Below are 25,754 nucleotides of genomic sequence, written 5' to 3'. Positions count from 1 at the left end.
AAGGAGGGAGGGGAGAGAGTGGAAGACAATGGGGAGGCAGAGCCGAGGCACGAGCCACAGTGGATCATTTCTAAACCGAGGTGGCCCCCCGATATACTCCACTTAAGTGATCGCGCTCTGTCTCCACGCTAAAGACTTTTGCAACTTACTGTTCATTATTTACGTTTTTATTTTTTTTTTTGGGTCAAAATTTACTGCGTCTTTCCATTCGAGGTTTAAAGTCGAAGATTAAAACGGCAGCCGGGCTGAGCAACTTCCGGACAACTTTGCCGAATCAAAAGAGGCTGCCGACGGTTTACGCCGGCTCGGAAACAGCGATTTCAACGATCATGTTTTATTCTGTTTGGCCTTTTTTTTTTTTTTTCCTTTCTCCTGCAAGAACATCTACTTTTGTTAAGTACAAAATGTAATGTTTCTTTTCCCGTTTAATCTTTATAAACAGTGAGGTTCTAAAGAAACCTTCAGTGCTTCTTTTTTTTCCCCCTAAACCTGTTTGTACAAAACATGATCAAAGCTTAACGTAGACAGAGCGTACCTCGACATGAAAATGACGACGACGCCTCAAAAATAACTAAATGACTGGCAAAATGAGTAACGGCTTCAAAATAGCTGATAATAAGAGTGAAACCTCAGTGAAAGTGCCAGACACTCAAATGTGACAAATATGACACTAAATCCTGTATCCGCCACTTCCTGAGTAAACAAAAGTGTTGAGAAAGGGAAGCCGAGGCACTCTCCTTTTGTGTGCAAAAGTTAAAAAAAAGCCTTTATTTTTCTATGGCCGCCCTACATGTTTCAACATTGTTGCCTTCATCAAGAGTATCTCAATTCAAATGGAAAGACAGATAACATACATAATATACAATTAGCTACAGGTGGAACTCAAAAAACACCAGTTCCACCTGTAGCCAACTGTCTCTAATTGTATACTACGTACTGTTTACTGTCTGTCTTTCCATTTTAAAGTTTTATGACATTTTCATATAAATAAAATGTCCATTTTGCTACACTATACTACTACTACTACTACTATTACTAGTATTGATGATCGATATAACACAATAGTGATTCAGTCTCTACCCAGTGCATGAAAGCTTTTACATTTGCTTTCCAAACAGCCAATGCAACTCTTTCCTGGGAAAAATCCTCTGGTGAACCGGAAGTGATGCGTTTCCTGTTTCCAGCAGATAAAACACCATCAACAGAAAATCCAAGGAAAAAGACACCACAGCACTAGCCACACTGTTTGATTGACAGGTGGGAAGTGGGAAGGGAAGTGCAGTGCAAAGACACCACAGCAAATGAGCGCTTCGCACCAAAGACTTTTAGAGTTTTAGAACAAAACAAAACAAGAAAAAAAGCAAAACAGAACAACAAGGATCTTGCAGATTGCCACTTTAATTGAGACACCGCTGACGCTGAAACATGTCGGGTAGTTACAGAAAAATAAAGGCTTTTTTTTTTTAAACTTCTGCACTCACTTACTTTATCCGAGTGGGTTTTTTTTTACGCCTTGACTCGAACGAGCGTTTCGCAGAGTCTTCCGTGGATTCTTTATTCAAACATGCAAGGAGAGAAAACCTTACGCACACACACTCAGGTGGGCTGCGGGATATTCTCTGACAAAGGGTAGAAATGTCAGTTTCTTTATACACTTCAGTATGTATAGTCGCTTTGTTCATCCTTAAGAAATCAATATGGCTAATGTAATATGCACGCTTCAAACTAGCCCAAACCAGTTCTACAATACACGCTAACATAAAGTCTATTCATGATCGTCTCTAACAACGAACACTAGTCTGAGGGCTGAACTTCTACGTCATGTGGAAGTCATAAATGCACTCATGGCTTCTTCTTCATATGCTCAGGACATCACATGAAGATCCTTTACTGAATACTCCACTATGATATCCAGGGGAAAGGACACAGAGTTCTATTTTATTTCCTGCAAAACAGACTTTAATGGTTTGGAGAAGCACGAAGCACTCTGGGATCCCCCTCTCAACAAAAGCATCGTTTAAAAGAATTTCGGCGGAGTTTGGTGCAGTTTGGCGGGGGTTTTTTTGGCGGTATGGGAGGGGGGGCGTCTCCCTTCCTCGGTGCCCGGGACACCCCCCGTGTCGGCGACCGTTGTCACCGGGGCCTGATCTCCCCTCTCCCTCTCTCGCCTCTGATCCGGGCTGCAGCAGCAGCGGCAGCCGTGGGTGTGGGTTCAGCGGCTGAGCGCGGGAGCTGTCTATGTAGAGAGATTAAAGGGCCCGTATCGATCCACAAGCGCTCATGCATTTTGCATGAGGGAGACATTGTCAAAGAGGCATCTCAGATTAAAAAAAAAAAAAGAAAAAAAAAAAAATCGGGCGGAGGGAGAGTTCCAGAAAATATGCTGAACTCTGTGAAAAATCTTAATGTTGAAGTGTTATGCATGTAAACTCACTTTTATATATTGGATTGCCCATGAACTCTCATCGACCCGAGATATTACTCGTTTTTCATTTCTACCCCCCCCCCCCTCTCCCCACCCGCCGTCCTCCCTTCCATTTTTTGGCGGAGAGGCTGTAATGTTTGCGTTCAGACTCAGAATGTGAAAAACAAGCCCAAAAAGAAAAGAAAAACTGGCAGCCAGAGAGTGTCTAATGGCGGCGGTGAGTCCGTCGGAGAATTCTCAAGTAGAGTGTGAATTATTTAGGATGTGTGGCTAGTGTGCAGAGCATAAAGCCACCCCGCCCAGCACCGGCAGGCAGAAGTGGCCGAGAGAATTCGCCGCGCGGCGCTCGCCTGTCTGAGATCTTTATTCCTCCTCCTTCGGCATCAGGCTGGGAGAGACCGGGACGCCGAGGCTGAAGATACGGCGCGCACACCCAGGAATATATACTGGATATCGTCCTATATGTCATCCATGCCGACATAAAAACAAGTCTGAGCAAGTTCCCCCCCCCAAATATTAGAATTTCTTTTACTTAGGCCCAATAAATGAATTTTCCCATATGCACGTCTCCCAGAAAGAAAAGCCACTTTGACCCATTTACAGCCTCCTTAATGCTGCTGATTATTCATCATCAACATTTCATGCAGGTCATCCATGCATGTTTAAAGACATGCCGGTGTACTGTAGTGAGGAAACCCCCCCCTCCCCCCTCCCCCTGGCCCCCCCGCCCCCCCCAAACTCTGCTTGCATCCTCCCGTAGGCTCTTTATCCCGCGAGCACGTGTCGATCTCACCTGAACCGCCCCGATAACGAGACAAAAGCAATCAATCTCTGATATTCGCCGGGCGGGAGAATCGCGGGGATAACACACCGACGCTATCAGCGAACGGCAACAAAGACGAGGGATTTCTGCGCGCGGGTGATTAGAAAGCACGGCGGCTGGCGTGACACGCTGATCCGCGGCGGTTAAACAGAGGCGGCTGTCACCGTCTGGCAAACGACGACGCCGCGCGCCGATAGGGGAGATGGGATCTAGGTGTGCGGATCAGAGGTGCTCGTCGCGAGGCTGCGTCGATGCTGAAACGCGACGGCGCTTTGTACACACACACACACACACACACACGCACACGCACTCACGCGTACAGGCGCACGTCCAGTTCTGCAAGTCCACACACACTATATCAAGCAGACAAGCACGTCTGCACACACACACACAAAAACAAATGCGTGCGTGTAAGTGCACACAGTCATTAGGGTTCAACTGGGTTTTTTGAAGGCCGATACCCATCTTTATGTAAACAAAAAAGAAAAGAAACAGAAAAAACAGAGTAGAGAGTGCTAAATTTGGGTGTGTAAAGTCAAAATCTGCAGTAGAAGGTGTTCTTTGGTGCGGGGTAACAGCATCAAAGAAGGAAAACAAAATGTCACCGCTCTTAGAACACGGAGTTGTTTGATGTTATTTTAACCTGTTCTTTGAATAAGCCAATGGAATAAAGGCTTTTTAATTAACCTTTTTCTATGAAGAATGCCTTGGATTTTGGTTTTCCTCTCCTATTTTCGCACTGAAGCTGCTGCTATTTTGTGCCGATATTTAATACCTTTGCATTTTTCGCAGCTATTTTTCTAAGTTTCAGTGTTTCCCCCCCGTCATTTTCTTCTCATCAGGGTGGAAAAGCCTCTGAAACAGCAGTTAGATCATCATGGGACACTAAAACTCTCCACTGAAACCCAGACTGATGAAGCTCTTTCAGGATTAGCGGTTCCTCACCACACCTGTTCAATGGTATAGGGAAACTCTGGGATACATTACTGCCTTTAAATGAAGAATTCATCTATAAAAAAAAACCACACCTGAACAATGAAATGAAAAAATAAAATGTGCAAAGAAAACACATTTCATGTCACGTTTTCTAGACTCTTTTCCAGAAACCTCCAGCATATTGGCTGTGGACGACACTGACTAGTCGATATCCAATATTGAATAAAAAAAAAAACACAATATCAGCCCCATATCGGGCAAAATCCTAACACACACACACACAGCTGCACTATCGCAGAGTATATGCAGGGTGTGTAAAAAATATACATTAAAAGATAATAGAGGAGAGGGCGGGGGTTGGAGGGGGGGCAACAGGAGTCCTACAACATCAAAAATCAAAGCATTTAAGTAGATTGTACACAAGCACGTCTTGGAAGCTTGATCTTACTAATCTACAAATGGCTTCTTGTTATTAAACTGCTAATTCAGAGGATTAAAGGATCCATGAGAACACAATCCCCTTTACTGCTTTTCCAGGGTATGCTGAAGGTGGCTTAAATATTAATTAAGCACACACACACACATGTTCGCCCATATGCACACGCACACACACACACACACACACACACTCAGCACAGTAGATACTTGCTTTGCTCAGACACTAAGTTTGTGTATCAGGGACTTCTCTCTCTCATTTGTTCTCTCTCTTTCTCCTTTTTCTCTAGCAACTCTGCCCCCCCCCCCTTTCTCTTTAAGCCACCTTCTGTCTTAGTCACAAATACATACCCAGAAAGCTTCACACACACACACACACACACACACACACACACACACACACACACACACACACACACACACAAGCCTATTTTCATATTGCAGACAACCATATCTTACTGATTAATTCCTTTCATTCTTTTTTAGGATGCTCACCACCATCATCCCCCCCCTCTCTCTCTCCTCACATCCCAGAATTCCTCACTTGGAGACTGAGTCTTCTCTGGATGAGGAAGTTACACAGTAGTACAGTATGCTGTGTTAGAAATGTCACAGGCGTTTGCAGCAAAACGTATGGCTAGGCTATGAAAAAATGAAAAAAATAAATAAAACCCTATACAGTGTGTGTGTGGGGCAGTGTGTGTGATGTAGTCTGTGGCTTGTTCATGTGATTTTTTCCCCCCTGTTCAAAATTGAAATTACAGCACAGATTGCATTTGTGACAGCATGTTAAATGCAGCATCCCAACTAGATAACGACAATATTTATATGTGAGTTCTATTCCAAAACACTATTTCCATGTTGGAGAAAAAAAAAAATCTCTATCTCTAACATACAGAGAATCCAGTCTGTAAAAATGTTTTCATTTTCTCAACCAAGGTCTTTGCCAGTGTTCTTTCAAACAGTAAAACCCACAGATTGTTTGAATTTTCTGCTCTGAATCATTTTGTAAGTGTCGATGTTACATTTTTCAAACAGTAGACATCTCATTTTGGGATGAAACTCTTCTATAATCATATTGTACATTAAGACTGACATCAATAATACATTCTGACACACTCTTTGCCTTACCTAAGCTGAACAAACTGCTGATAACGTGGATTTGCAAGGTGTATTACTGCGCCTGCATTAGCGCAGCAAAGTTAAATTATGAACCAATCTCTTCCTGATTTTAACAACATCCTCCATCCACACATTATTTTAAGTGTTCTTGTAAAGAAGCCATTATGAATATAAAACACATCAAATTATTGTAACATTCTTGATGTGAATTAAAAGTTCATCTCCAGTTCTGCCGGTCTTAAAAGAGACAGTAAATTGACATCAAGTGTCAGTGTGTAAAAGTCAAAGAGTCAAAGCTGCGCCATAACCCAGTGGGAATGTACTGGGCCAGCATGAAAAACTACTCACGGGAGATCAGATTACCTGCCTTTTTCACTGAAATAAGCAGTGTAATTTATACTGACCTTTTTAGATTACTATGAATGTGCTGTCTGTGTAATTTTAACTGAAGTCCTCAGCAGCTTTGCAGGTCTGGAAACACTGGCTATGAAACCTGAGCAGGCCGCCGCTGATAGAATCAATGGATGACGCCACCAATACAGCGACGATACAATACAAAACAAATACTGAGGGGCCGACTGACATTTACAGCTATTAACACATATCCGGAAATATGACTTTGTTTAATTATATTCGTAAGAGTTTCACCTTCAGTATTCTAGTCAGCATTCTGGTTGAGACTGATTCCCAACTAATACCACTTCTACTGAAGGCTAATAACAAAAGTAGAAGCCTATTTTAGCTGTGACAAGTGTTTCAGGATTAGAATTTCATTCCTAATGGGTTCTCTGGTAACGGTTTAATTCACTACCTATGCGATATCAATTCCATTATAATCTCATTAAGCTATTGCACACCGAGGTGATTTCAAATGAATGTGAAACAGCCAACCGTACGCTCCCCTCTAATTGAGCAATACTTTTTATTCATTATTATTGCCCATTATTAAATTAATGAACTTAATGGACTTATTTTCCAAATTGCAAAGACCTCTGGCAACATGTTTTTAATTCCATTAGCCGACATATTGAAAAAAAAAAAAAAAAAAAAAAAAAAAAAAAAAAGAGAGCGAGAGAGATACACAGAGGTGTGTGGGCAATTAGCCTACTGCTGCGACAGATCATCAGTGGCACAGTTTCCCTTCTCTCACTAGCGGGAGTTTGTCCATCTTGTCCTGACTCTCTGGTGACAGCGCTCACCTTGCACACAGAGAATAACATGGCAATGCAGAGAGTTGCAGTAAAGTCACATTGGCACTAAAACTCATATCTCCTCTTTGTGATTAAATATGATTTCCTATAAAGGGAAACTGCTGCATCATATGGACTGCCTGTTTTTAAGCCTTAACGCGTCACCCTTGATATTAAAAGGCATTGCACATTACATGACAACATACTTGTACATTGTATTGTAAGCCAAACTAAACAAAACTTGAATAATATATGAAATAGATTTTCTGAAATGAGATCTTTTCAGTAACCAGAGGCCGCCACACAAAATTGCCCACAAGATGAAAGCGGCGGATCTGCATAACTGAGCGGCCAATCGATAAGTCTCAAACTAAAATGGCAAGTCTTGATAAGGTTATTGAATTTTCTTTTTAATTAAAAAGCATACTACTGCGCTCTCTGTCAAATACCACAGCATCACTGATGATGGATTCGGAAGAGGAGGAGGCTGTCCTTGGTTATATGTTCATCACTACATGAAAAACACTGGGCAATGTGTCAGCACATTATCAATCAGTGCAGCAATGAAATTTACTCTCTGTTTTTTTTTTCCCCCCATCATCTCTGGAGACTAAGCTGTCATGCAACTCCTCAAACCCCAAACAGCGGCCTTCAATATAGATATTAATTCTATATTTACACATCATTTATCAGCTCTACAAGGATCTAGGTGGGGAGGCGATGAGTTATTCAAATTATCTATAGCGATTTCCAAACAGCTCGCAACTCGCACGCCATCATTTTCCTTCTGAATGTTTCTTCTTCTGAAATGCATAATTCCGAGCGACTTTCATCGAGACGTTATCCTCGGAAAAAACACGCGACAACAAAGGCGACGCTAATGCACCAATATGCCCGCGGATTATGCAACATGCGACACACAGTTTCCGTTTTGTTTACTGTAAACGTCCAGAAGTGCCACGCTCTCTTCCCATATTCCAGTCATGAAAATGCATAATTTAAAAGAGCCGAGACCGAGCTGTTCCTCTGCGGTATAGAGCGAGCGCTACATCGTATCAGTGTGAACATCAATGGGTAGAAAACTCCGCTCCCCGGAGAGAGTGCCATTACATTCAATCGTCAACCGCTGGATAAAACTCATTTCGCTCTGCAGAACGTCTGAATGGCTCTATACGTTCTGCGGAGGCCGCGACGCGATAGCACAGCATGTCAGAACCGCACTAAAGGGCTTTTAAACCGGGTTAGGGCGCCGCACAAAGCCGCCGCACAAAGCCACAAAGCATCGTGGGCAGAACGGCGGAGGCACTGGCGCCACTACTACTCTACTACTACTACAACAACCTCAACCGTCCTCACACAACCTGAGGAGACAAGCAGCTCCGACTGAGCCAAGTCGGTGACAACAAGGCGATGTCCGCTCCTACGTTTGGACGAATCGAAGGGTTATCGGGGCGAAATAAGCCTGTTTTAAATATGAAATCCCTGCCTCTCTTTAGCGCTGGGTAATTCATCGTTTCTAGCGTCTCTGAAAGCAACGAAAGAATCAGGAAAAGTGATTTAAATGATGATTCTGTGATTATCAGATGGACAATAAAACAGAAAAATGACTATAAGGCCACAATCGTGTCGTTCCCTCACCTGTGTGCACTTGTGTATATATTTTGGGGGTAAAAATGCCACTGTCAACCCGTGTCACATTATACAGCATTTCAGTGGGAATTATTTATCAGCAGGAGTTCAGTCATCTTTATGGTCTGCCTCTTTGCACAGATGAAGAGCGCCACCTCGACCACTGCTGAATATTTCTGTTTCTAGTCCAACCTTAAACAGGAGCTTTGACCGGCGCGCACCGGGCATGGAAACACACACACACACCGGTGGCCACGGCGCGTATACAGCGGGTTATATAATGATCATGAAAAGAACATGAGAATGAACGCCACCTCTAAAGACACACACACACACACACACAGAAAATCACAATGACAGGCATGAACACACACACACGGTGACACAGAGAGAGGCCGAGTCTGACATGAGGTGAGATGAAGTAGCGTTTCTCATCATCCGGTGCGCCCGGCTCTGTCTGACCCGGAGGGGGGGGAGGTAGGCCCGGGGCACGGCCCGAGGACCGAGGCAGCCGGAGTGAAGGGGGGCCTCCGCGGAGACGTATAAAGTCCCCGCCACAATTTACTGGGAAGGCTAAAATTGTAGTGTCCGGTGGCCACGGCGCGGCCCTGCTGTCAGAGCCACTCTTATTTGCTTCATTCCCTTTGACACCGCTTCTCGATTAGGGTCATAAATTCCCCGAAATCGCTCAATAACCTATAACACTAATGTCACTCTCTTGCCATTAATTTTACAGCCTGTGTGACACACTGTTTCTTAACCCCTTTTACGTGACAGGGGATTTTATACTCCCTGGGATTGATTGAGAAGAGTATATAACAAGCTTTAAATAGAGCCTTTGCAACTATAAAGATAAAAAAACATATATGGAGAATGCCGGTTGAAAATTGCGTCGTCGTCGTAATTTGCCAAATTTAATATCCCGCTTTACTCCCTTGAGCTTCAGTGCTCAGGAAATTGTCAACTGTTTGTCAGGGAGGTACGATGATAACCACGAAAGCTACTGCCAACTGTTTCTTCTTCCTTTTTTTCTGAAATTTAAAGAGTATACGACTTGATAATTCTATTTGAATAATTGTGTATAAAATAGTGGAAAGCGCACAAATTACATTTGTTGCTGGGAGAGGGGCAGAAGTGGATTCCTTATCATGCGTGGCGAGTTGCCAGTGGATATGTTTCTGCCATTCTCACTGGGGCCTCTCCTCCAATCTTTTCCGTGTGTGAGAACTGACACTTTAGGGCATATCTATGGCACAGACGTGTTAGCGATGCACACGCCTTCTGCTCCAACACTGCTGAAGAGAATGAAGGATTGCCATGTGAGACTTTTGGAATTACTGGCGGTGCAACAGGCCGACCGCAAAAAAAAAACCAACCCAGAATAACCGCTACATGGGTTTGGAAAAGCTCACTTAAAATATTACAGCTCAACCGCATTTTGTGAGAAAAGGTAGAGGAAAGGCGGTTTTTACAAATGAACCTGTGCTGAGAGAAGCCTTTTCTTTTTCTTTCTTTTTTTTTTTTTTTTTTCTGGATCAGCTGTTGGGGGACATTTTTTAGTCTAAATTGGCCAGGAATAGATTTCTCTGCCTCTGCTAGGCCTAAATGACACACGCTATGATCCTGGGGCTTATATGTTATCCTTCCAATCAGTGTTCAATCTCCAGTGATGTCTTATCTTATTGATTAGCGTTTTACCTATAAGTGAATCTTATAAGACATCATAAAATGGGGGGCAGCATCTTTGAACTTTTGCTCCAATTTCTTTATGGATCATTTTTTTCTCGGTGGTGCCATAAGCCTTAAACTTAATATTTCATTCTCCTGGACGAGGCACAGTGGGAGCCGGGTGGCCTGTGCTGCTGGTGAAAAGGCGGCAGAGCTTTAATGCATTATTCTGCATTAGAAATTAAGATGTGGAGTCTAACACGTCCCCCTCTGCTCGTGATTCGCTCGTCCGGGTGTGTTGACTGACTCAATATCACACAATATCACCTGGCGATTTAACATGGAAGAGTGTCTAACACGTTGCGCTGGCGAGTTTCCATCCCACTACTCCGCCGGCTCCTCATTGTTTTGCAGACAGTTGCTCGAGCTGCGGTCCTTTACTCTCTCGTTCTCCTGAGCAGAAGAGACCCGGTGAACAACGCGGCCGTTAATCATTGAAACAGATTTTATTTGCGCCTCCTCTGGAATGGCTGGAGTTTGAATCGACGCGGAGCCTCTACGCCGCCGAGGCAAAATGGCCGCTCGCAGTAACGGCTCACAAGCCCCCGGACAACCTGAGGCATGGCCATCCAATCCCACATCATTAAGGCTAGAGTCCTTTATTGTGTTGGAAGGCATTAAACGGTGCGCTGGCTATAGCCCTGAAGTCACACTCCACTAGGAGAAAACAGCAGAAAAATAACGGCACAGCTGGATAATGACTTTTCCCTGGGAGGCTGACCATGTGTACAAAAGCGCTAATGATAGCAGGTGCAATAAGCGAGCGCAAGGCTTTTACTGCGTCTGGATCTATTTTCCTCAGCTAAACTCGCCAGTGATTTCCCCCGTGTAGGTGTCTTTCTGTAGTTTAAGGAGAACACCCCCCCCCCCCCTCCTCTCCTCTCCTCTCCTCTCCTCTCCTCTCACTCTCTCCCTCTCCCTCTCCTTCCCCTTCTCCTGTATCTAATCTCTTTATCAGCTGTGCAGCTAATATCAAAGAGGACTGTGGTGTGAAAATCCTGCAAGTAAAACCCGCTGTCGGAGTCTAATCACAATTAGCTGGGCTCTAGACCCATTAGCCCCAAGGGGAAGAGAGCAAAAGCACACAGAATTATTGTTAAAGCTACTGATTGCTAATGATCCCATGGAGCACAAAGGGTGGGGTCTGATTTTGGATTTCCCCCCCCAAAAAAACCTAAATTGTACTCCTCCTCTTTTTCTTTGTTCAGCGGTTTTCCATGATGCTGAACTCTCGGAAATGACTGCTGCATTAACGCATAAAATGTACCGTGCGGCTATCGCATCGTTCAACATAGGCTGACCATGTGTTAAACATAGATAACACGTTTCCCGGATACACACACTACACTGCTTCTTTAAGAAGGCTTTGTAGCAGAGCTGTTACATCAGACCGAGCGTGTGCGCCTTGCAGATTATAAAACATTAAGTTGAAAGTTAATGACTGATTGCGACAGCCATTACTGAATCTTACAAGAAAACGAGAGTCATAACAACTCGCAGACAAAACAATGCCACGTGACGCCGTGGAGTGAATCACCTGCGGTATAAGCTTTCAAAGAAACGCCTCTCATTTGATGCTAAGCCCCAAACTGTCCCGGCTGTCGGAGGACTTGCCGGCGAGATAGAAATGTCTAAAGTTATTACAGCAGTCAGGTAAAGTGTGTGGCAACGCGCTCCTGTAATGGGGGTGGAGAGCCGGCTAGCAGCAGCTAATGAAAGCGTCTCGGGGAGTACTAAAGAGTCTACGTGACACTACTCCTGATTCGCCTGTCTGAGGACACAGATCAATTAATACATTAACAAACGATCGCAAGCACTTCATCTTGCAATATGAAACCGGCGGCCTGGACTCGCTGCCCTCCCGCCCAGAATGGCTGATCAGCTCAGCCTCTCGGCCATCCACCGTGAATTTCAACAGCCTCTGCCGGTTAGGCTGATAAACCCTCCATGTTGATTTTTAATGTCTCACCAGAGGCTGCGGGCCGTACGCATGCGTTTTAACCACAGCGCATCTCGACAACATGTGAAAGCTGCACGTACGTATATGCGGTATGTAAGTAAAGCAATTTCAAAGGGGCATATAAGGCGGCGCCTCAAGCTATTCCATTTCATCTTAAAAAAAATGTCTTCTCAGGAAATGTAACCTACTGATAATAATTTGCCATAATGTCCCATATCAACAAACATCTGAGGGAGCATCTCCCTAAAGGGAAGCCACTCCTGCTAATGACCACTTGCTCCAATGACTCACACCGGCTCCTTCCCGATTCTTTAAGCCACAGCTTATGGACGTCTCAGTTGTTTTTGAGAGATAAACACAAAGCATTAATACGGGCCAAACATACCAAGTGAGCAGCCCCCGGCATACTTGAGTGCGTTGGTCGGGGAACTCTAACGTAAACCATTGCTCCTTGCCATGCCATATATATCCACTCTCCCCATTACCACCATCTCTACTCGACAGCGAGGGCCCTGCACTGCTAAATTATTCATCACATTGAGGGGAGGACAGAAACATGCATGGTTTCTCCACTCCATGCCACTCTCTCTCTCCCTCTCTCCCTCTCTCTCTAATGCAAAGGAACAGCCGGGTGGAGAGAATGATACACAGGCCGGCTCTCCATCACTCCGCGGCCATCGCAGGAAATGTCGCCTCCACTTCCTCCAATTACCACGGCGGAGTTGAGGTTGGGTTTGGGTTGCACGCTGCGGCGGACCAGACGGCCGCTGGCTCGCCCGCCATGCATATGGGGGATAAGGTGGGTGGCACCCAGGGGCACCATGCATAACGCGGGACGTCTTTGTATACACATTCATCTATATCAGTGGGCAACAGGGAAATGTAAGCCAAAGGTAATTGCCCCGGATAAGAACATCTGCTTGGTGAATAAATATTCTAATGAGGGGAGCTTGCAGGTTCCCCAGACTGATGCACGGCTGACAGGCCTCCGGAGGGACCGCAGGTAATGCTCACCACCTGCAGCTCAAACAGGAGGCGGTCCCACCCTCCTCTCATAGCTAAACGCTGGCCAACCGACGCACACACACACACACACACACACAGACATGGCACGTATAGATATCAGTGTTGGGTGGTTAATGCATTGCTCGGTAACGTGTTGCAGTGAGGTTACTCTTCTCAGGAGCGAGGAGTGTAATGCATTACCCTTTCCATTTCAGAAATTAACAAACATTTTGGCTTTGGATAGATGTTGATACGACGGCCTGCACCGCTGTTGAAAACCTGTGTAAATATAGCGAGAAAATCAAAGTTGAGACGACGTCCGTAGTCGTCCATAGCTGCTACCTGCATGGTTTTGTGAAATCAGGACTTAAATATCTCTGATGTCGGATCAAAACAGTTTCTAAAGCCGTTTAAAGGTAAATTGTACTCATATTGCGAACATTTTGTGCTTGTTGGGATTGACGTTGAACTTGGCCACCTCCTGCTTGTCCCATTCGTTAAATGCTTGCCGGGTATATTGCAGTTACCAATCAAAAAGATAAGCCATTACTTTTGTTATCACCCCCTCTAAATATCAGATTGAAGTTTTGTTATCTAAAAACTATGATTATCCCCATCCTCTGATTTGTTTTCCTCATAATTAGTCCGCTGTAGCTACACTGGATACAAAATGGTTACAAAAAGTTGACTTTCTTTGTGTGGAAGTTTTCCTACGACTTTGGTTTTATCAAGCAAAAAGATGACAACAACATTGGACATCAACACCTCTACGTTTCTCTGATCATTCACATCTATCTGAGTTATCTTGATTTTTGAAGTAAGAATGGATGCACTTGCCATTTTGGAGATGTAACAAAAAAGTTTTTTGCATAATGAGCCCAACACTGATAGATCCACACATGCACATACACAAACACACACACGTGTGCAGCCACCAGTAGCTGCTCAACCACATTAGCTGGGCCAGATCAAGACCATTACAGTGCCAGAGCCCCACTGTACCGCCGGGGAGCCTGGACTACCAAACCGCCGGCATCGCAGCCACTTTCATTTGAGTTTACATCTGTGTGTGGTCGGCGCGCCGGCCGGCCGGCGGGGTGCATGATGATGAAAGCGGGGGTGTGAGGTGAGCTGCAACCCCACAGCACACCTTCAAAGAGGCGAAAGACAGGGAGGTGCCTCTTTCAATTAGCATCAACACCCTGTTAGCAAGCAGCACCTCTCTACAAAACTTAACTGGTTTGACTATCGAGGAGGCCTGCGCTGGTCCAGCACCGCTCTGCTTAATCAGAGGGAGGCCTGGAAAAATGGGCTACACTTCACATCCTGTTTTTTCCCAGTGACACTTCACTTTCACGTGGAAACTTTTCTCGTGGTTCACATATGAGCTCATTTAATGGAATCGTCCAGGTAGAGCAACTTTTGCCAGAAAGGATCCTCTCTCCACAGAAATCTGAACTCAAAATCAATAACTACTTCTGTTTCATTCATACAGTAGCATGCTTTTGTTTTTCATATACTTTGCTACACTTTTCTATCACTTCACTTCCACTTGGAACAAAACCCCCCAAACTTTCCCTGTGGTTCAAATATGAGGTCATTTAATGGAGTTGGCCAGTTAGAGTAACTTTCGCCCTAAAAGATTCTCTCTCTGCAGAAATCTGAGCTCCGAATCAATAGCTACTTGTATTTCATTCATAACATGCTTTTGTTATTCACATACCTTGCTGTCACTTTCATTCCACGTGGAAAAAACCCAAAACTTTTCTTGTGGTTCGAATATGAGGTCATTTATAATGGAGTCGTCCACGTAGAGTAACTTTCCCCCAGAAAAGATCCTCTCTCCCCAGAAATCTGAACTCAAAATCAATAGCTACAGTACAGCACACGCGCAACCTGCTTTTCCTCAATGCAGCAGGCACATCTGTGATTTCATTACAGTTCGAACAGTTTACAGTGGCGATACTAGAAATATGTGCCGCATCACAGAATAATTTCATTTACTTCGTATTTCTGTGAAGGCAAGTTGCGACAAATGTGGTGGATTAAAACGGCCTGCGATCTGCATTAGTGAGAATAATGAGTGTAAAGGCAAAGCAGTGAGCATTGGGCGGGTATTGTTGTGGTGTGAATACAAACCACAGAGGAGACAAAACCAATCTGACTAATCACACATGATCTCATACAGAATTAATCAGCAGCTCTGGTTAACGATCTGTAATCATCCCCATTCTACCCTTAATGCTGCTTAATTTAGGAAAAGACAAAAAAAATAAGAGGAATTCTGGGTGAAAACGACTTCGATACAACCCAAAACAACACTGTAAAAAGCCGTTTGAAATGCGTTCGCGGCTACAGGCGGGGGGGGGGGGGGGGGGGGGGAATTCAAAATGTGTCCCCAAAAGACCCTGAGCAGGCGTTATGAGGAGCCAGCCGTTGAAATGGGCAGATATGGTTTCAAATGGCAGGCGTACTGTATGCCGGGGCAGACCGACTGTAAAATAAGTGTGAATAACAATAGTTCGTTTAAAGGCTGAATAAATACGACATGTAGACGCAGGCCTCTATAGCATACGGCTACAGGATCCGGCGCTCCAGCATCAATAAAACAACACATGGAAGTGGAATAACCATCAGCTCTGTTCATGCATGTGGGAGGGCGCTACGCCACACACACACACACACGCACACACACACACACACACACACCGACATACTATAGGCGCATGGTACGACTGTGTACAAATACACTCTGACGCATACGATACACACATCAACTCTCTCTGCTCTCGGTGCCGGAGCAGTGTTAAGACTCAGCTCTATGGGAAAAAAAAAAAAACCCTCAAACAAAACAAAAGAGATTCCACTGTTTGTGGTCCGGTACTCACCCAAAAGTACATCATCATTTCGGAAGCGGGACAGGTGAGGGCGGGCGAGCGAGCGAGCGAGCGGAGGAGAGCGGGGCTGAGCACTGGGACCAGTCCAGTCCAGCGTGTGGGCGTCAGGAGGAAGCGAGTCCGACCGTTTGGAAAGAGCGGCTTTACTGGTCCCCTCTTCCGCTGAGGCAGCCCTCCCTCTCAATTGTTCAATGGGGCTTGACTTGAGGTTTTCCCCTTCTCTTCTCTCCTCCTCCTTAATTTTTTAAAAGCCTCCTTTTTTTTCCTCTCTCTCTCTCTCTCTCTCCTTCTTCTTCTTCTTCTTCTAAGCCAACACAAGGAGGGGGGGGGAAAAAAGCAGCCGGGAGAAAGGAAAGAGAGCTGGGGAGGTGTTGTAACCTCTTTTTTCTTTTGACACTCTTCGACTCCACTTGCCTCTCCACACCACTCACTTCGAGACTCTCTCTCTCTCTCTCTCTCTCTCTCTCTGCTCTCTATCTGCTTCCCCCTCTCTCTCTCTCTCTCTCCCTCTCTCTCTCTCCCACTCGGTTTCTCTCACTCTTGTCTTGGCTTTTGTGCTGTCTCTTATTGGTGAATGTGAAATCAGTCGGTACGGCGCCGAGGCTCAACTAGAGCAGCAGCAGCCTGCGCTTGACAGCTGCCTCCAGCGTTCCTCCACTGGAGCCGTGTTGCTCTGCATAGAGGAGTGCGCCGAACAAACCGGGATCCTGCAGACGGTACTGTAAAATTCAGCGTCCCGGGGTGGAGGGGGGTGAGCTCGGGGGTGGGGGGGGGGGGGGGGGGGGGGGGTGAATGCAGGAGGAGGAGGAGGAGGAGGAGGGTGGTGGTGGTTAGTGTTGGCGGTGGTGGTGGTGGGGGGACTGGAGAGCTCTGCAGGGGGGGGGGGGAGGGAGGGAGGGAGGGAGGGAGGGAAGAGGCTTCTGTTGATGATGATGCTGTTGATAGTGGAGGACTAACGCATCACTCTCTCTCTCTCTCTCTCTCTCTCTGTCTCTCTCTCTCTCTCTCTCTCTCTCTCTCTGTCTCTCTCTCTCTCTCTCTGTCTCTCTCTCTCTCTCTCTCTCTCTCTCTCTCTGTCTCTCTCTCTCTGTCTCTCTTCTTTTCACTGTCTGTGACTGAGACGTCGCACAGAAGTTGTGGCAGTTTCAGTTCAATGAGGAGAAGAGACAATGCTGAAGGAAAAGGGAAAAAAAAAAAAAAAAAAAAAAAAAAAAAAAAAATAGGGGATCTCAGAGAAAACCTGAAAGTATGCCACAGGCAATTGGGAGGCACAGCCTAATTTCCACTTTTTTCTACTTTCAGCTGCTGAGGTTGACTGTCTTGAATGCGTGTATGCCTGTGGTTCGCCTGCGTGTGCGATGTATAACATGCATTTCCTGTTTTGTTTTGGGTTTTTTTCCCTGGTTGGTGACCAGGAGTGTGTTAGGTAAAAAACCCCTTTTGGTGTGAGGGAAGTAGTAGGTGGCGTTATACGGCAGATCAGAGGCCAGATGAATTTGGTTAGGGTGTGAAACGCCTTTGTGTGCCAAGCTATATTACATTACATGCTTTAGTGTGTTTTCCATCTGGCGGCTGTAAAGGGGGAAAAAAAAAGGGAGGGGGCTTGGCTATCTTTTAGACAGCATTGTAACAATGAGCCTGCCTCAGCAATTTTCAAAACATATCATCAATACACGACTGGGAGCTCACGCTTTTAAATATTAACCCTGTGGCAACCGGGGCAGGCTGCGGAGAGCTCGAGTGGTTTTGCGGCATCCTCTAGTGCTGGATCATCCAATAAAAGATGTCCTGGGGGATGAGCTAATTTGTTGTAGGATCCTAAAGAACATTTGCCAGCCATAGAGAACACTGCCGTAATGAACAGAGCAAGATATATTCAGGTTATGTTACCCATCAGTAATTGCCACATAAGGAGGCTGAGTTAAATTTGCAGCTGGCTTTGAGCGAATTGATACACAAGGGGCCTCATTCATATGGCGTAACTGTCATCTTAAATTTATCACCCATTTTATTTTTTCCCCTCCTCCAAGAAAGCACAAGTGAACGTTGAAATATGAAACACCAGACCGGTATTCCAGGAATCTCAATTGGTGATTTTGCAAATATCGTGCAAAACGTGTGTGTCTTTACGACGCGTGGCGTTTTAGAAGAATGGTTTGTTTTAGATGGATGTGTGTACGGTGTATGAATTGTGTTATGCACATGTGATAAATCAAGACATAAATCATATATTTCTTTGGCCTCTCCTCTTTTGTTACCTCTCCATCACATCGCAGGCCAGACTTCTCATTACTTTGCACACACACAATCTCTTATTGCTGGCATTACCATGCACATACAACTCGTCCATATCTTTTTACATGTCCACCAGACCCAATGGATTTACATTAGCAATCACAGAGTGGGTAACCGCCCCACTCTTCCATCAATCTCTGATGGGAAATAAAAATGAAATGCACTTCTCAGGCAACTCGGATTAAGGATCACGCTTTTATCAAATACTGAAGTCTATTTCAAGTCCTCCTCATAAATAACTGAGGGGAGAGAGAGGGAGAACAGAAAAAGGGTGGGGGCGAAAGAGAGAGAGAGAAACAGTCGGGGTGGGTGGAGGGGTTGGGGGGGGCAGAGGTGGGGGTGGAGGGTGGAGGGGGGGGGGGCAGAGAGAAAGCATCATGGTCTGAAGCTAATGTGCGGGGCACTTGGGGTTTGTGGGATTAGAAAAAAAAAGGTAGAATGGAGAAAATAAGTTGAGAATCTCAAGGCATTTTAGCATCATATAATCCCCATGTCTCCTTTCTAGGGATCTCCAGCCTTCAATTACCGATGAAAATGGAATTCGGGAGAAGATGGTGTTGTTGTGGGCTCAGGCCTGGTCCTCCCCTCTCCTTCCTGTCTCTCTCCCAACCTCCATTTTTTCCTCTTTTATTTTTTTTATTTTTTACACGCTCTACAGTGCTTACCAAGGATGCGAGTGGCTTTCCCGACCATTTAGATTTCCCACCGTAGTCTAGACACTCCCCAGAGACTCTGCCATCCATTATAAAGATAAGAGAGGGCTTTCAAAGGGAAGAGGAAGTGGAAGGCCTCACACGGAGCGCACACCGCCCTAAAATGTCCGTCTGACTCCGACCCTCGCCGACTCAAGAGTTCTTTTCGTCTTAATATTTTATGCCGATCTCGCCTCCGCTCTGCAGCACGCTGCTTGCGGAGCGTCTTCTGTCGGACCGCGCTCGGATCTTGTCATCGTCTCATTAGGAAGACTCTAGAGGAGACGATGAGCCGCGGTCCCCGGAGTCCTCGCTCTCAACCCGAAGGCTCCCCATGTGTACGGCTCGCTCGGCCCAATCGTCCCCATTCGTCAAATACCTGACCCTGCGCTGTCCGGTCTCAGCTGGTTCCTGTAACGGCCTGAGCCCCCGGTTGGCCCCGAAGACGGGAAGAGACGCGCAACTCCCATCCTGAGTCTGCGAGACTAGTTTTCTCATAATCGCACACTTCGCTTTATGGAGTGGCACTTTTTATAACTCGCTGAGCCGCGGCTACGCTCGTTTTTTATGCGTCTTCATCAGCACCACAGGTAGGTATTGACATTTCAATAGAAAATATGGCTCGTCGCTAAGGTAAGGCTGAGCGGAGGGATTCTGAGAGGGTTTCGGTGTTGTGAAATACTAAACTGCAACGAGAGCGATATGACGGGTGTTGTGAGCTTTTTCGGTCCTTCCTGCGCACCAAGATTGCTGCGTGTTTGCTGTGGTGAAGTTTGACCATTTTTGAACTAGTTTTTACATGCAATAATCAAGCTCATAACCCGTTTTTATATATGCGGTGTCTTGAGTTCTGTATTCCAGTTGTTTTTAGTGACAGTTGCTACTTGCTGCTGCTAGCTAGCTGCTAGCCAGGTAGCCACTCGGCTAAAAACATTAGCATCCACCAGACCCTGGACTCACATCTGCTGTTTTTTTTATGTCTCTTGATGTATTTGTTTTTATTTTTGTAGCATGTTATTAGAGCACTTTGAGCTGCTTCACTGCATGAAATGTGCTCTATAAATAAATGTACCTTTACTTTGACTTAACTTGACTACAGGGTGTTCGAAAAGTCTGGAATCATAGGGAAGCTGCCAATTAAACGACTGCAAAAACTGCCTGTCAAAAGTGGGATTTGAACCCACACCTACATCAGAAACCCTAAACACCTCAGACATTAGCCACCCTGACAACTAGTGAGTGTGTGTGTGTGGGGAAAACAAGTGCAACAATATGGCGTCATTTATCCCTGTGACTCCAGCCCTTCTCACACACCCTGTATATTTAGCCTTGGAAAAGGGACGGCTTTGTTTCCTAGCCCTGGAAGATATCATTAAACATAATTTGTGAGCATACATCACAGTATACACGGCAAATCGCCCATCTGCTGATTTCTGAGCTCACTCTCTAGGAAACAATAAATCTATTGTACGGCTTCACGTAAAGAATCCCCGCTAAACTAACGCCTCTGTGTACACATACGTCGAGCACATCAAACATAGCCGTGTGCGCAGACTGTATGTAGTGTTAATAATGCAGTGTTTACATCTTGGCATAGAGCAGGCAGTACTGGCCCAGGGCTGCAAACTGGCAGTGTTGTGCAGTAATTAGGGGCTGTGTGCCGGGGATGGGGGGAGGCTTGCTGCATGCCATGCTGATACCACTGCCGGGCGGGCCCGGTGTGTCGGCGGCAGGCGCGCCGAGTGCCGTACGCGGCCGCGCCTCGCCGTCGCAGCGGGAACTCGCACCTTTCGCTCGAACAAGTGTTCCTGCAGCCTTTGAGCTCGGCTTTAGCTCCAAGAAGGGGAGGGAAGGGACAGGGAGGATGTCAGCGCCACGAAAGCAGTCATTAGCTGTCTTCATTAGCTCTGTGTGTGTGTGTGTGTGTGTGCGTATGAGCAGTGTGTGTGTGTGTGTGTTCACATTCAAAAGTATTTGTTGCAGAAACTATTCAAATGCTTGTAACTCTTGAGATCATTCTATTCTATAAAAAAAAAAAAAAAAAAGCCTGTCTGACTTGTGAACCATGAAAATATCCCAAATTTTCTGTTTTCCCCTTCATCCTTTTCATGGCCAAGAACAACAGGCACATTTTTGGAGAATAATAAGCCTTTCTATTTAATTGAAAGCCAAATACCTGACAGCTATGTTGTTTGATGTCTTTATCATTTTTCACATCTTTCAAAGACTTCTTTGAATCGTTTATTAGCTTGGGTGTGTATGTGTCAGTGTGTGTATGCTTGTGTGTGTGTGTGTGTGTTTGAGTTTGTGTTCAGATATTTTGTTTTCCTCCTTGTTATATATATATAAGTGGCAAATAAAAAAAAGAAACCCACAGCTTTAATCAATGAAGCTTTTGGTGAGATATTTGGGAGACCTCAGGCATGAATCGTGCTTATCAGGTGTATTAATGAATATGAGTGACATTTCTCATAGGGCATAAACAACTTAAACAACTTATCTCATGGCAGAAACAAACTATGGGTAATTGATCATTTATATCCACAGCATTGCAATGAGTGAGGCTTGTAGAGCCGTGCAGAGAAGGATCCAACTGGAGCAACAGCTTTGCCACTTGGTCTGGGAAGCAGGCAAACCCAACTGGAAGCCTAACTGCCTCTTGCATCTCCGTTTGACATTAATTGATAATCAAACAAGCCTTCACATTAGACATTTATGAGATCAGCTGAATTATCTATTTAATGTAACCCAATTATATGCAACCCTTGTGCACCAATCAACGGCAATTCCCAACTCATAAATGACAGCTACGACGACAGATTTAATCAATAATAAACATTGATGAAAACTTGCGAACCGCTTAGAAGGAGGGTAATTAACAGGAAGAAATAGTGCTCTTCTGAATTTCTTTTTTTCTTTGGTAAATTACTCTGTGATCCTCACGGCTGACGCGCATGCACAAGAATCTCTTTTGTACAGCGGCTCACATTCGCCGGCACCAGTGAGAGTTAAGTGTAAAACAAACATTCAATTTCCCTCTGACAAGTAGGGATGGATAGACTTATCATTAATTCTTAACACGGGCTTCAACTACTCCAGCCCTTAATTATAACCTTGTAATTTTTGCTTAGGCTGTCGCCATAAAACTAAATTCCATGAATTATTTAGTTGGGGTCCTTTTCTTCAGTAGCAGACTAGACTTACTCTACCAGCCTCAAATGGGAAGGGAAGAAGAGACCCACACATGCCTTCACCTCTGAATCTAGGGCCAGAGAAGACACTGGAGGAGTCTGCCTGACATCTTTGTTGTGCCTCACATGGGAGTTTCTTACCTGGAGCTCAAGCCTTCAGAGAGAGCAAAGATCTTTTTTTTTTTAAAAGGCTGAAATGAAACAAGATGCTAAGAAGTGGCGGGGTTCCCTAGTCTTAAACCCGCAGCAGAGGACTGTCATATCATGAATGCTGAGTACAACTTCAAATAACACGTGTCAACAGAGGGGGCATCAAAACCAGCCCATTAGAGACTTGTGGGAATTATGCACCTGAAGCCTCTTTGGGTCCAACAGAGCCGCATGAAACTCTCACTACAAAATGGAGGTAAGTGTGCGCAGAGGGGGCCTGCTGCTCTTACCAGTCTTGTGAAGAGGGGCACTCCTAAATGCCAGAGGTGATCGTTCAGCAGTCCGCTGTACACCACGTTCCCGAAGACAGCAATGCTTCCTGACTTACACAACGTGTTTCCTGCGGGGACACAAGAGAAACACAAGCAGTCGTCATTGAAACGGACAGGAACCGGCGAGGGGCGAGTCCATGCAGTCCAGCGGCAGCAAGACTCTTTGTTATGAAAAAAAAAAGGCAAATTAAATCAAAGGAAATCATTGCACAGGAAGGAGAAATAATAGAGAATGCGGCATTGATTGTTATAAATATCGATCTCAGAGGTTTATTGACCTTACAGGTAATGACGAATAGAGATAGGTAGCTCCTCTAAAATCAATAAGGTTGCCCAACCGCTCTAACTCCACATGATAGGCCGTCTGTGCAACCAAATGAGATTCTTAGTTACAGTATGAACATGGCAAGTGTCAGAGAAAACACAGAGTGCAAAAAACCTGCAACCTGCAAAGAGGCAGGGATCTTCAGTCCGTCGCTTGACCCCGCCAGCGTGGCAAACCCCAAAGTCCCGACCCCGCAAACGCTTCGCCGTCACCTCCGAATCATCGCAGCACTTAAACACAGTTCCCGTCTAGCCCTGGAGGGTGACACCGCCGCGTCGGGCAGCGGCGCGCTCGACGGCCAGACCACAACATTGGCACGTTGTCAAGGCTGTATGAAACATGTAGCATCAGCCGTCTTCTAGCTCCCGCTCCATGCCAAGTGCTGGCCACTGCCACTGCGCCTCAGCACGCAGCACACCCTCCAAAAGACACTCTTAATTAGCTCGGTGCCAATGAGGGGCCTTTACAAACAAAAACACACACATACACACACACAGATGCGCACACACACACACACACACACACAGATGTCCCCAAGAGTGTGATGTACTGCACACTGACGTCCCCATGTATGTGATGAATGCAGCTTATGGAGCAGGCAGCACTGAAAACACAGGTCCCCATTGTAATTTCTGCACAAAGGAACGCCGCAAAGGCACACCAGGGGTGGAGTGAAGCAGTGCTGACAAGCAGCACATGCATTATTTAAAAACAAAAGTAAAAAATGCCCATTAAAGTGTCAGTGGTGCTTTCGGCAGTGCTGGCTTGGGCGCGGTGTGCGTATTACTGTTATTAATGGGCCAGGCGTGGGGGGCATTGCTACGGTGTGATTGCTCTGCTGCTGTTGCTATCCGCGGTTCAAGCCTCCTCTTTATTTCTATTTTTTTTTTCCCTCGTTTCCTCTGTGTGTGTGTGTGTGCGTGCCCGCGCGTGTGTGTGTGTGTGTGCATAAGAGGAAGAGGAACAGATAAAGAGCATGATACAGACAGAGACGGAGAGACACCGCAAGACCCCGAGTGCACAGTCAATGAGCTCCTACAGCTAATATCATTTCACATTATTGAATGCATATTAAGAGAGAGAGGGACTTTGTCAGACGAATAGGAGCACCGGTGCTTATATCAAATTCTGATCCGCCGTCACGGCCATGTCTAAAAAATGCCGGGAATGTAGTCAGCATATTGAAAATAAGTGCACACCGTTTTTTCTTTGCAGTTTAAGATCAAGGGGCTATACATTACCAGCTACTGACACAGCAGAATGAGGTCATTGTGCATGTTGTAATTACAGCACGGTGAACACTCTCCTAAAGCATGGCTCAGTGCTGGAAACACAGAGACGTGATGCATGATTTAAAAGGAGGAAAAGGGGGAAATAAACCGATGGCGTAACTTAAAGGAAACACGTGTCGGATTCGCTGATATATATATATATATATATCTACTGTATGTTATTGTCAAAGGAATCATCGCTGGAGCCTCATATAACCCTTGTGAGCTGCCTTCTGCTGGACCATTTCATTATTTTCTCTCCCCGTTGCTTTTGATATGCTTGGTACCAGTCCACTGGAAGGGATTTCATACATCACAAGGAATAAATCCTGCTGAAATTGGACCAAATGATAGTGAAAAAAAAAAAAAAGAGAAGAAGAAGAAAAAAAGCAGATCGCCGGAGCGACTGTTTGTTATGACAAGTATGATCACAACTAATTTCAGAGCAGTGTAGTAAATTGAAATCAGCAGACCTAGAGCGTTTATTTTTTTTTAAAGTTAGATAACACACTGCTCTGTTCGTCTATAACCGATCTGTTACAACACTGCAGACAGCTATGGCATTATTAACGGTGGCTGCGTATTGTGAATAGAGCACATAATCAAATTTTCTATATTTGTATGTAAGAAAATGTCACATAGAAGAGGCAGCTCAATTTTCCCCATCACAAACTCTGATGTACTGTAGAGCCAATGTTTTTTTCCCCCCACTACAAAAAAAAAAAAAAAAAAATGGATTCAACTCTGCATTTTTGGACCACTGGAGCATCTGTGCATTTCTTCCATTTAATAAAATTTAAGCATACCCTAAACTGGTGACATTTTGCTTATTGGTTGATGATGAACTGTTGATATTCCTTTTTTTGGCTGTTAATCCTATGTTTTTTAGGGCCCCTTCTCAGCAGTTGGGTGCTCTCTCATCTGCAGACTCAACAGCATTGAGCCCAACCTCTGATTAATTATTAATTGTGCGATTAAAATGTAGAGGAAGGGGGAGGCGGGGGGGGGGGGGGGGTTTAGAGGAGGCTGGGGGTGCAGGGAGGAGCGGGCGGATGCAGGCTGCATTCTCTATATGCTCTGTCTGACAATCTGCTGCACAAAAAAAACAGCATTACCCAGAACTTATTGCTTCATTGAGATCTTTTTTTTTTTTTATCTTGCATTTTAAAACAGGGCATTTAACGGGAGGCATCAAAATTATTTAGTAGCCAAATCACCAGGCATGTACCTGCAACAGTGAAGGGGGGAGGTATTGTTTTATTAAGTGAGTGATGCCATCTCTCCGGCGGAGTCTGGCTCAATCTTCCTTTGGCTGTGAGTCAGAGCCGTTCTTTTATCTCAGTACAGA

At 45.2% G+C, this 25,754-nt stretch overlaps 1 protein-coding gene across 1 annotated transcript in view; it reads right to left on the bottom strand.

The window, feature by feature from the left end:
- Positions 1-22,870, bottom strand: part of LOC139908241 (RNA binding protein fox-1 homolog 3-like) — a 104,381-nt gene extending 81,511 nt beyond the window's left edge. Inside the window, exon 1 of the mRNA XM_078284496.1 lies at positions 22,769-22,870. The gene's annotated coding sequence lies outside the window, so the exon portion shown is untranslated. The remainder of the gene's footprint in view (positions 1-22,768) is intronic.
- Positions 22,871-25,754: the final 2,884 nt, after the last annotated feature.

The sequence above is a fragment of the Centroberyx gerrardi genome, chromosome 7 (genome assembly GCF_048128805.1).
Source record: "Centroberyx gerrardi isolate f3 chromosome 7, fCenGer3.hap1.cur.20231027, whole genome shotgun sequence".
NCBI classification, from domain to species: domain Eukaryota; kingdom Metazoa; phylum Chordata; class Actinopteri; order Beryciformes; family Berycidae; genus Centroberyx; species Centroberyx gerrardi.
Note: the sequence above shows the minus strand (reverse complement) of the source record. Positions and strands in the feature narration are given on the sequence as shown.